Here is an 8,309-nt window from a genome sequence, read left to right as displayed (position 1 = left end):
GTGGGAACTGCATTCACCACCTCAACTCTAGTAAGAATTTGGCCCATGCTGCCACCAAGTAAATTGCAACAGAGGCTGCTCATTTGTTTCCCAACTTCCCAGACCTGAAATAATTACACTGAAACTATATTAATTGTAACACTGCTTGGCCAATGACTCTAGCGTATTCTTAGCTAGCTCTTACATCTTAAAGATATAATCCAATTTCTATTAATCTGTGTATCATCACATGGTTGTGGCATACCAGTAATGTTCTGTCTGGCATCTGGCATATGTTTCCTGCAATGGCTACATGGCTTCACTCTGACTCTGCTCTCTCTCTCTCTCTCTCTCTCTCTCTCTCTCTCTCTCTCTCTCTCCAAATCTTAGGTTTCCCAATTATTTTGTTTGAGGCTTTCCACTCAGTCTTGGTGTTGAAGTGCTGTGCTTTTCCAAGATTAAGTTTTGAGAATGTTGGAAAACTTATAGGTTTGAAATGGAATTCTAGTTTTATCATTGATTTTCAGTGTAGTATTTAGAATCTATTGCTCGGACACTTAAGACCTTAAAACATCTTCTCCCTGCTTTTAGAACACTTGTGGTCTTCCTATTAGCTTCCAAGGTTCTAGATGGCTTAAGCCTTTCTTAGTTCATAGTTCATTTTCTGTCACTCTTTCTCTTGATGACAGCTCTCTGTGAACACTGATGTTGTTTTTGTATCTTTCTTGAATCTAAAAAGTTCTTTGAAATTTCTGTTCTTTGCATTTCACCTCCTCCCCATTACAAAGCCTTCAAGTTTGACTGGTTGCTTTTTCTATATTCAGGTATCAGTTCAGTATTCTTTTTTTATATCATCATTGCTAAATTAATACTAGTCCTTGCTGCCCTCTTTCTTCTTCATTACTTTGTTTTTTACTTCAATGTTTTCTTCTCAGCACATTTATTGGTTTTGATTTTGAAAATGTATTATCTGCCTATGTGATTAATTATTAATTTTCTATGTCTGATGTATGTTTACAACAATAGGACTTGTGTGTCTCATTCAGTGTTGTAGTTTCAGGACACCAAACAATTCCCAGGCTGAAGTAATTAATGGTAATTAATGAATAAATAGCTATGGTATAACTGAGTGGAGGGATATCTCCTAAGTCTGTCCAATGAAACGTGTGTGTGTGTGTGTGTGTGTGTGTGTGTGTGTGTTTCTTTGAAGCACTTGGTACAGACTGAAGATCACATCTCTAGTAGTATCGATTCCTTCTGGTTGCTTATATAATGGCATGCATACACAGCGTTGTTAGGCTGATTTGTTTCAGGTGGCCATCATACATTAAGATTTGCTTTTGGCCACCCCCTTTTTCGCTGCATCGGGTTTTCCTTTAGCTCTGTAAGCAGCAATATCCTTTTCGTACTTCTCCTTCAGCTTGGCAACCTTCTTTTCATAGGGCTGCTTGTCATCTGCAGCAGTGTTGTTCCACATCTCTCCCAGTTTCTTTGCAACATCACCAATGGATAAGCCAGGGTGTTCTCCTTTGATTTTGGGGCGATACTCAGAACAGAACAAGAAGAAGGCCGAAGGAGGCCTCTTGGGTGCATTGGGGTCCTTGAACTTCTTTTTGGTCTCCCCTTTGGGGGGAATGTAGGTTTTCATTTCTCTTTCATAACGAGCCTTGTCAGCCTTGGCCATGTCTTCAAATTTCCCCTATTCTTTAGCAGACATGGTCTTCCACTTTTCTGAGCACTTCTTGGAGAACCCTGAGAAGTTGACAGAAGCATCCGGGTGCTTCTTCTTGTGTTCCTCCCGGCAAGTTTGCACAAAGAATGCATACGAGGACATTTTGCCTCTCGGCTTCTTAGGATCTCCTTTGCCCATGTTTAGTTGATTTTCGTCCGCGAGGCACAGAGTCGCCCAGTGCCCGTCCGGCTCTTGAAGAGGATGAAGAGAAGGAGGAAGAAGAGGAAGATGACGATGATGAATAAGTTGGTTCTAGCGCAGTTTTTTTTCTTGTCTATAAAGCATTTAACCCCCCTGTACACAACTCACTCCTTTTAAAGAAAAAAATTGAAATGTAAGGCTGTGTAAGATTTGTTTTTAAACTGTACAGTGTCTTTTTTTGTATAGTTAACACACTACCGAATGTGTCTTTAGATAGCTCTGCCCTAGTGATATTTTCAATAGCCACTAACCTTGCCTGGTACAGTCTGGGGGTTGTAAATTGGCATGGAAATTTAAAGCAGGTTCTTGTTGGTGCACAGCACAAATTAGGTATATATGGGGACGGTAGTTTTTTTGGGTTTTGTTTTGTTTTGTTTTTGTTTTTGTTTTTTGTTTTTTTTGTTTTTTTTTTTTTGTTTTTTTTCGAGACAGGGTTTCTCTGTGGCTTTGGAGCCTGTCCTGGAACTAGCTCCGTAGACCAGGCTGGTCTCGAACTCACAGAGATCCGCCTGCCTCGGCCTCCCGAGTGCTGTGTTTTTTTTTTTTTTCCATCTTCAGTTGTCTCTGATGCAGCTTATACGAAAATAATTGTTGTTCTGTTAACTGAATACCACTTTGTAATTGAAAAAAAAATTGCAGCTGTTTTGTTGACATTCTGAATGCTTCTAAGTAAATACAATTTTTTTTATTAGTAAAAAAAAAGATTTGCTTTTGGGCTCAAGTGTCTGCTTTCTTATCATCTAGAAGTTAGAGATCCTATCCTGAGACTCGTCTCTCATTCTTTTTTTATTTCTGGAATTGCTGAGAGTGGCCCTCTTTGCTGTGGAGTGTGGTGACTCATGAATACCAAATAATCCTGCTTGCTTAGAGGTTTCCAAGTATGACTCTGTCCTTAGTGTTAACACTTCCAGCATGGCACATAGAGCTGGCACCCTAGGGCATTCACCATCACACAAGAGAGAGACCTTAACTAGATGGTAGTGTTGTGAGAGCTAGACCCCATTCCTGCATTATTAATCTGGGAACTGAGACCCAAGGAGGGGAAGAATTTTCCCCCCAAGAGTATCACAGTTGTAATTATCATGTGTGTCAGATCTTCATTTTCTCCACACAACTCTGCTTTTAGAGCTTCTTTAGAATATGTGTATGTAGAAGGGCAAATGAGAGGTTAGAGATTGAAATGAGGTATATAATTTGAAGAATCACATTTGAAATTTTTCTGGAGGTATAGATTGTAAGATAGTCAACATGAGTTTTATGCATATAAAGTTCATGGGTTAATAAACTTAATAAATGTTAATCTAAGTCTTCTTTATAATTTTAACTGTTTGGCAGAATAATTTTAATTTATATAGTGATGATATTCTATACTTTTCAAGAAACATTTTTCTTGTTGTTCATTAGATCAGCCTTGTTTCCTTTGCCACATATTGCCTCTTATTCCTAAAAGCCCATTCTTTCAAAATAGCTACCATACTATTCTGTTGCTAAACTTCACTGCAGCTACTATTTATTGTATATCATTGTGAACATAGCTCTATAAACAGTGCCTGATTAATCAGTATATAATCCCTAAATTAAGGAATTAATTCTTAAATAACAGATGTAAAATTTTGGGATAAAGGGCAGGCATACATTCTTATAAATCCAGTACTTGGGAAGTTGAAATAAGATTTCAAGTTTGGGGCCAGCCTATGTACAGAGTGAGGTCAAAATAACCTGATATGCAGATAAGATCCTTTTTTAAAGCCTTTCTCAAACTATCCTCTCTCACACGCTTATATAAGCAGCAAATGTTTCATATATCAATATATGATTGAGTCTTAGGTTGATCTTCTCAGATATTCTTGGGAAATGTAGCAGCAGGTTTTTTTTTTTTTTTTTTTTGCCTAAGGTAAGAAATTTCATACTTTCGAGTTAATTATAGTGTTGGCATACTTGTCAAGTATACAGACTACCAGTCTCTTTCTCTTGATGAACTACCTTCGGCGAGATTCTAATTCACTAGGCCTGAACTATGGACAGGCATTTTGATGTTAGCTAGCTTTCCAGGCGGTTCTAGAACAAGTAGCCCCTGGAACATACTTTTAGAATTCCGAGGTTAGCATTGTAATTTCTGATACACATCAACATGGTTTTAAAAGGCTCCTGACTTTTATAAATAAGAAAAGGCAACATTAATAAACTTTGTTCAGTGGTGTAGTTGGCAGGTATGAATTTTAAGTCCTATGTAAATTACTTTCTCCAGAATGCAACAGGGCCCCAGACCTTAATAGGCTTCCAGACCTCAGTACAACTGACTCCATGATGGAAGTGCCATTCAGATTGCCATTCACGTTCTAGGATAGTCAGGACTACAGAGAAACTCTGTTTTGAAAAACATCAAGTATACAAAATAATCAAGAATTGCAAAATAACAGAGCTAAAAATGAAGAGCATGGTCAGTGACTATATGTTAATGGTAGAAACTATATCAGTATCTCTGCAATCAGTAGCTCTCTATTAGTTGCTGTTGGTGTGACACACACAACAAATTATAAGATTAATACTCAGTATGTAGCCAGCATCACCTGCCAAAAATGAAAACAAAGACCTAATCCATCAAAGTCCACAGTTAATGGAAAAGTCTCTAAATGTACTAACCTTGTTTTTGGCTTTTGTAGTTCTGCCTCTGACTCACCGCTCTTGTTAACTAAAATATGCCATCCCAGGACAAAGATTTTGTGCTTAAAAACTAATCTTGAGAAAGGCTCGGGACTACACTAGGATCCCAGACACCCAGTGTATTCAGAGGTCAGATAACAAATACTTTCTATGGGCTTAAATCCATGTCTGAGCAACCTTCTCTGGTGAACACCACAAAACATAGACACTCACAAGATATGTTTCCTTGGTCAAGAAACACCCATATAACATGATTTTTTGGTCTGTATTATTTTATCATTGACACAATATGTGTGATTGAGAGTGTATTTCTCTGTAAATAAGTCTTAGTGATGACTGAATGGCTTAAGTTATGTCTTTTAACATCTATGAATACCATTTGTTTTTCTATTAGGTGAGTATACTTTGACTTTTCTTTTCAGCACCTGTCTTAAATGGATGTCTTGAAAATTAGGTGAAATAAAACAGATAAAAATCAACTATCACATGTACTCATAAGTAGTTTTTAAGCATAAAGCAAGGAAAACCAGTCCACAAATTACCATCCCAGAGAACCTAGACAACAATGAGGACCCTAAGAAAGACTTACATAGATCTAATCTACATGGGAAGTAGAAAAAGATAAGATCTCTTGAGTAAATTGGGAGAGTGGGGACCTTGGTGGGAGGGTTGAAGGGGAAGGGAGGGGCAGGGAAGGGAGCAGAGAAAAATGCAGTGCTCAATAAAAATCAATAAAAAATATTTTTAAATATAACATATTAAATATGGTGTCTGGTACAAATAGAGGCTGAGGAAATGAAAGTGAACTACATAAATCTCTTCTCACAGATTTAGTAGTTGGTCATTGAATTTCATCTTGGGCTTCAGTTTCTCTGTCAATTGAATAAGAAAGTATTAAAGGGACAATTCCCAAGGTGTGTTTAAGTCTAATTCTTTGGTTCTCATCTCAGTTCTGTGGGATGTGGTTCAATGTCAGGATTGACGTAAGATTTTTGAAGTAGATCATCATCTTGTCACTGTGTAGTATTGCCAACCAGTGCCAGTTGATGTATTACCTCCCTGCTTTTGTCTCCTTGCTCTTTAACCTCGCTTTCCATTTTGCCCAAGAATGATATTTTTTAATTGCAAGCAGAAAGAGGGAGCTCTGCAAGGCATGGGAAAAACAATTACAAGTGCAAGATGTGGACAGTATTCTTTAGTGTGGTTTTGTTAATATTCTGAGCAGCAAAATTTGTATAAAAGATGGACTAGATGGTGTTTCAAAGATTTCCAGAAGGTTTGCTTTTGTAGCTATGATGAATACTAACTAGTATATGAATTCAAAAAAGAGGAGTGGTGCAAAAAGAGTGAGTTCTTTTGTTATAAAGTTGTTTGGTTTATTATAGTAAATAGGGAATAATTTGTAAGGCCACTGCATAACTTGTGAACCATAACTCTGTAGAGAAGACTGTCCAAAGACTGTTCTCAAATTTAAAAATGCACAATTTAAAATGCAGTCATTATTCCTGTGATACATACCTAGTTGTATGGAATTGCTACATAAGTTCTGGTATATTAATAACAGCTAGCTCTACATTATTTCAGTGCTCATTCACACCCAGAAACACTCTAAACATATATTTATATCTTCACCCTTTCAAATTCATTACAATCTCTAAAGTAGGCACGGAAATTATCACCTGCATTTTCAAATGAGCAAATGGAGAAATGTAGTGAATAGCATATTGTCTCACAGAAGGCTACATTTGAATACAAGATATCTGACCTTACAACACATGAAACTGCCTCTATACAACAGCACTGTGCAGCCTTGAATTAAAAATGCCACAAGACATAAAGGGATGGAATCTTTCCATTTTAGGTTAGTTTCAAAATTCTTGTTGTGGTCTAGGTCTTCTGTATAATCTTTTGAGTGAAACTGCAAAACAAGAAGTTCAAGTTCTCATTGACAAGCTCTCCCCAACCCCTTCTTTATAACCTGGGTAAACACAGTGATCTGAATTCTATTTCAACTGTTGCTCAATTGCTTTCATATAGGCTTTCTAAGTAGCAAATACATCTATCAAATACACAACCCTTCCATATGTATTCCCTTTTATGTTCAGCATGTAAGTTGTAAAGAATACAGTCCTCCATCATTTTGCAGATAGTACAATTGAGAACCAGAACTGACTTACCATACTTCACTTAATATTAACAACACAACCTTGGTCAGTAGGGTCATATATACTTATTGAACACTTGTTAGGTATCTGCCAAATATAGTTCTAGCATTGTATAACTCTAACACTGGCACATTGGATAAAGATCCTCACTGCTCTTTGTTAGAAGTAGCACAAAATATTTGCTTAACTTTAAGTATGAAGGAGGAGAATAGTCAATCATTTAGGCCCTATCATATACCAGGCTGGGAAATTTGTTTATGTTTGTTCTCTTGCTGAATGATTCTGCCAATTTGGACTTGTGTCCACATTTTCAAATGAGAAATCTGGAGTTAGGCAGACTTCAGTTTCACTTTGAGCTAGTTCCTCTTTTTCTCTGTAGAGCTTCTTGTCAGGCTCTGTGCAGCTGGAACATCCTTCTGGCAACCTCTACTGCAAGCATTCCTAGGAACGCTGAGCCCAACATGAACACATATTTTCATTTATGTCTTTTTGTTGCCCTGGGTCTCCCAGTAGAACTGTAAACAATCAAGCAGAAGCAGTCAAGCTAGTGAAGGAGAAAGGAAGCAAATCCGTATGCTAGGTCTTCAGTCTTGCGAACACCCAATGTGTCATTCCAGCCCACGTCTCAGAAGAATAGAAAGGGTCTCCCACAGCACTCCCATGAGACCTGGCCTAATTTTGATGCTCAAGGTTCTGTTTCTTGATCCAGCTGGTGCTTCTCATTCCTCAACCTTGCCAGCATTGCTCAGAGAAGAAGTTGAGAAAGACCGGAGGGTGTGTGAAGAGAAGTTTTCTCAGAATCAGATCATGCCTCTTAAGGGCAAGGAGTTCAGTTCTGTTGAGATCATTTTTCTGGTTTACTTATGAGGATCAATATTCTGATAGGGTTTTCTCTAGTAGTGGCCACACTTCAAAGGATCATAGATCACAATGTTTGGGAAATGGTGTTTCTCCATCAGGCCTATTTTTTTTTTTTTTTTTGCCTTTACTTTCAGTCAGGATAACTTATTCTCATGGTCATTTCTTGCTTCTCAGTTTTGGGACTTGCAACTTAACTTTTGAGAAGAATTGTTACATCATGCAGTTGTTCAGCCAGAAGAACTTGGTGGGATCAATTGTCTACCACATAGTTCTAAGTATCAATCTCCTCATGTCTTCATACTGTTCATGAAGTTCCTTTGCCAAGGTGATTATACAATTCACATTGATTAAACCACTAAGCACCACATTTTGAATGTTTTCTTTGCATGTGCCCTGATTACTCTTATCTTCACTTCGTGCCAGAATGATCATAGAAAGCTGGAAATAGAAAGAAAGTGAATTTGTAATTCATAAACTGCAGCATAGCAGCAACTGATTTCTATAGCTGTCTTATCCAAACTTTACATTTGACAAATGAGGTAGCTCTGACCCTTTGGGATAAAATAATTTGCCAAAATCAGGGAGCAATGACAGGTTTTCTGAACCAATAATCATGTCCTTTCATCATACTTACTGCCTCTTTTCCTTTCTTGGGATTTGGTAAAGAGCGTGCCTCTGTTATGATGCTCTTGCTTAATCTTCTTTTC

General features: G+C 37.6%; 1 pseudogene; it reads right to left on the bottom strand.

Annotated features, from left to right (window-relative positions):
* Positions 1-1,306: 1,306 nt before the first annotated feature.
* LOC130868454 (high mobility group protein B1-like) lies at positions 1,307-1,896 on the bottom strand (annotated as a pseudogene).
* Positions 1,897-8,309: the final 6,413 nt, after the last annotated feature.

The sequence above is a fragment of the Chionomys nivalis genome, chromosome X (genome assembly GCF_950005125.1).
Source record: "Chionomys nivalis chromosome X, mChiNiv1.1, whole genome shotgun sequence".
In the NCBI taxonomy this organism is placed as follows: domain Eukaryota; kingdom Metazoa; phylum Chordata; class Mammalia; order Rodentia; family Cricetidae; genus Chionomys; species Chionomys nivalis.
This window is presented reverse-complemented; position numbering and strand designations above follow the sequence as displayed.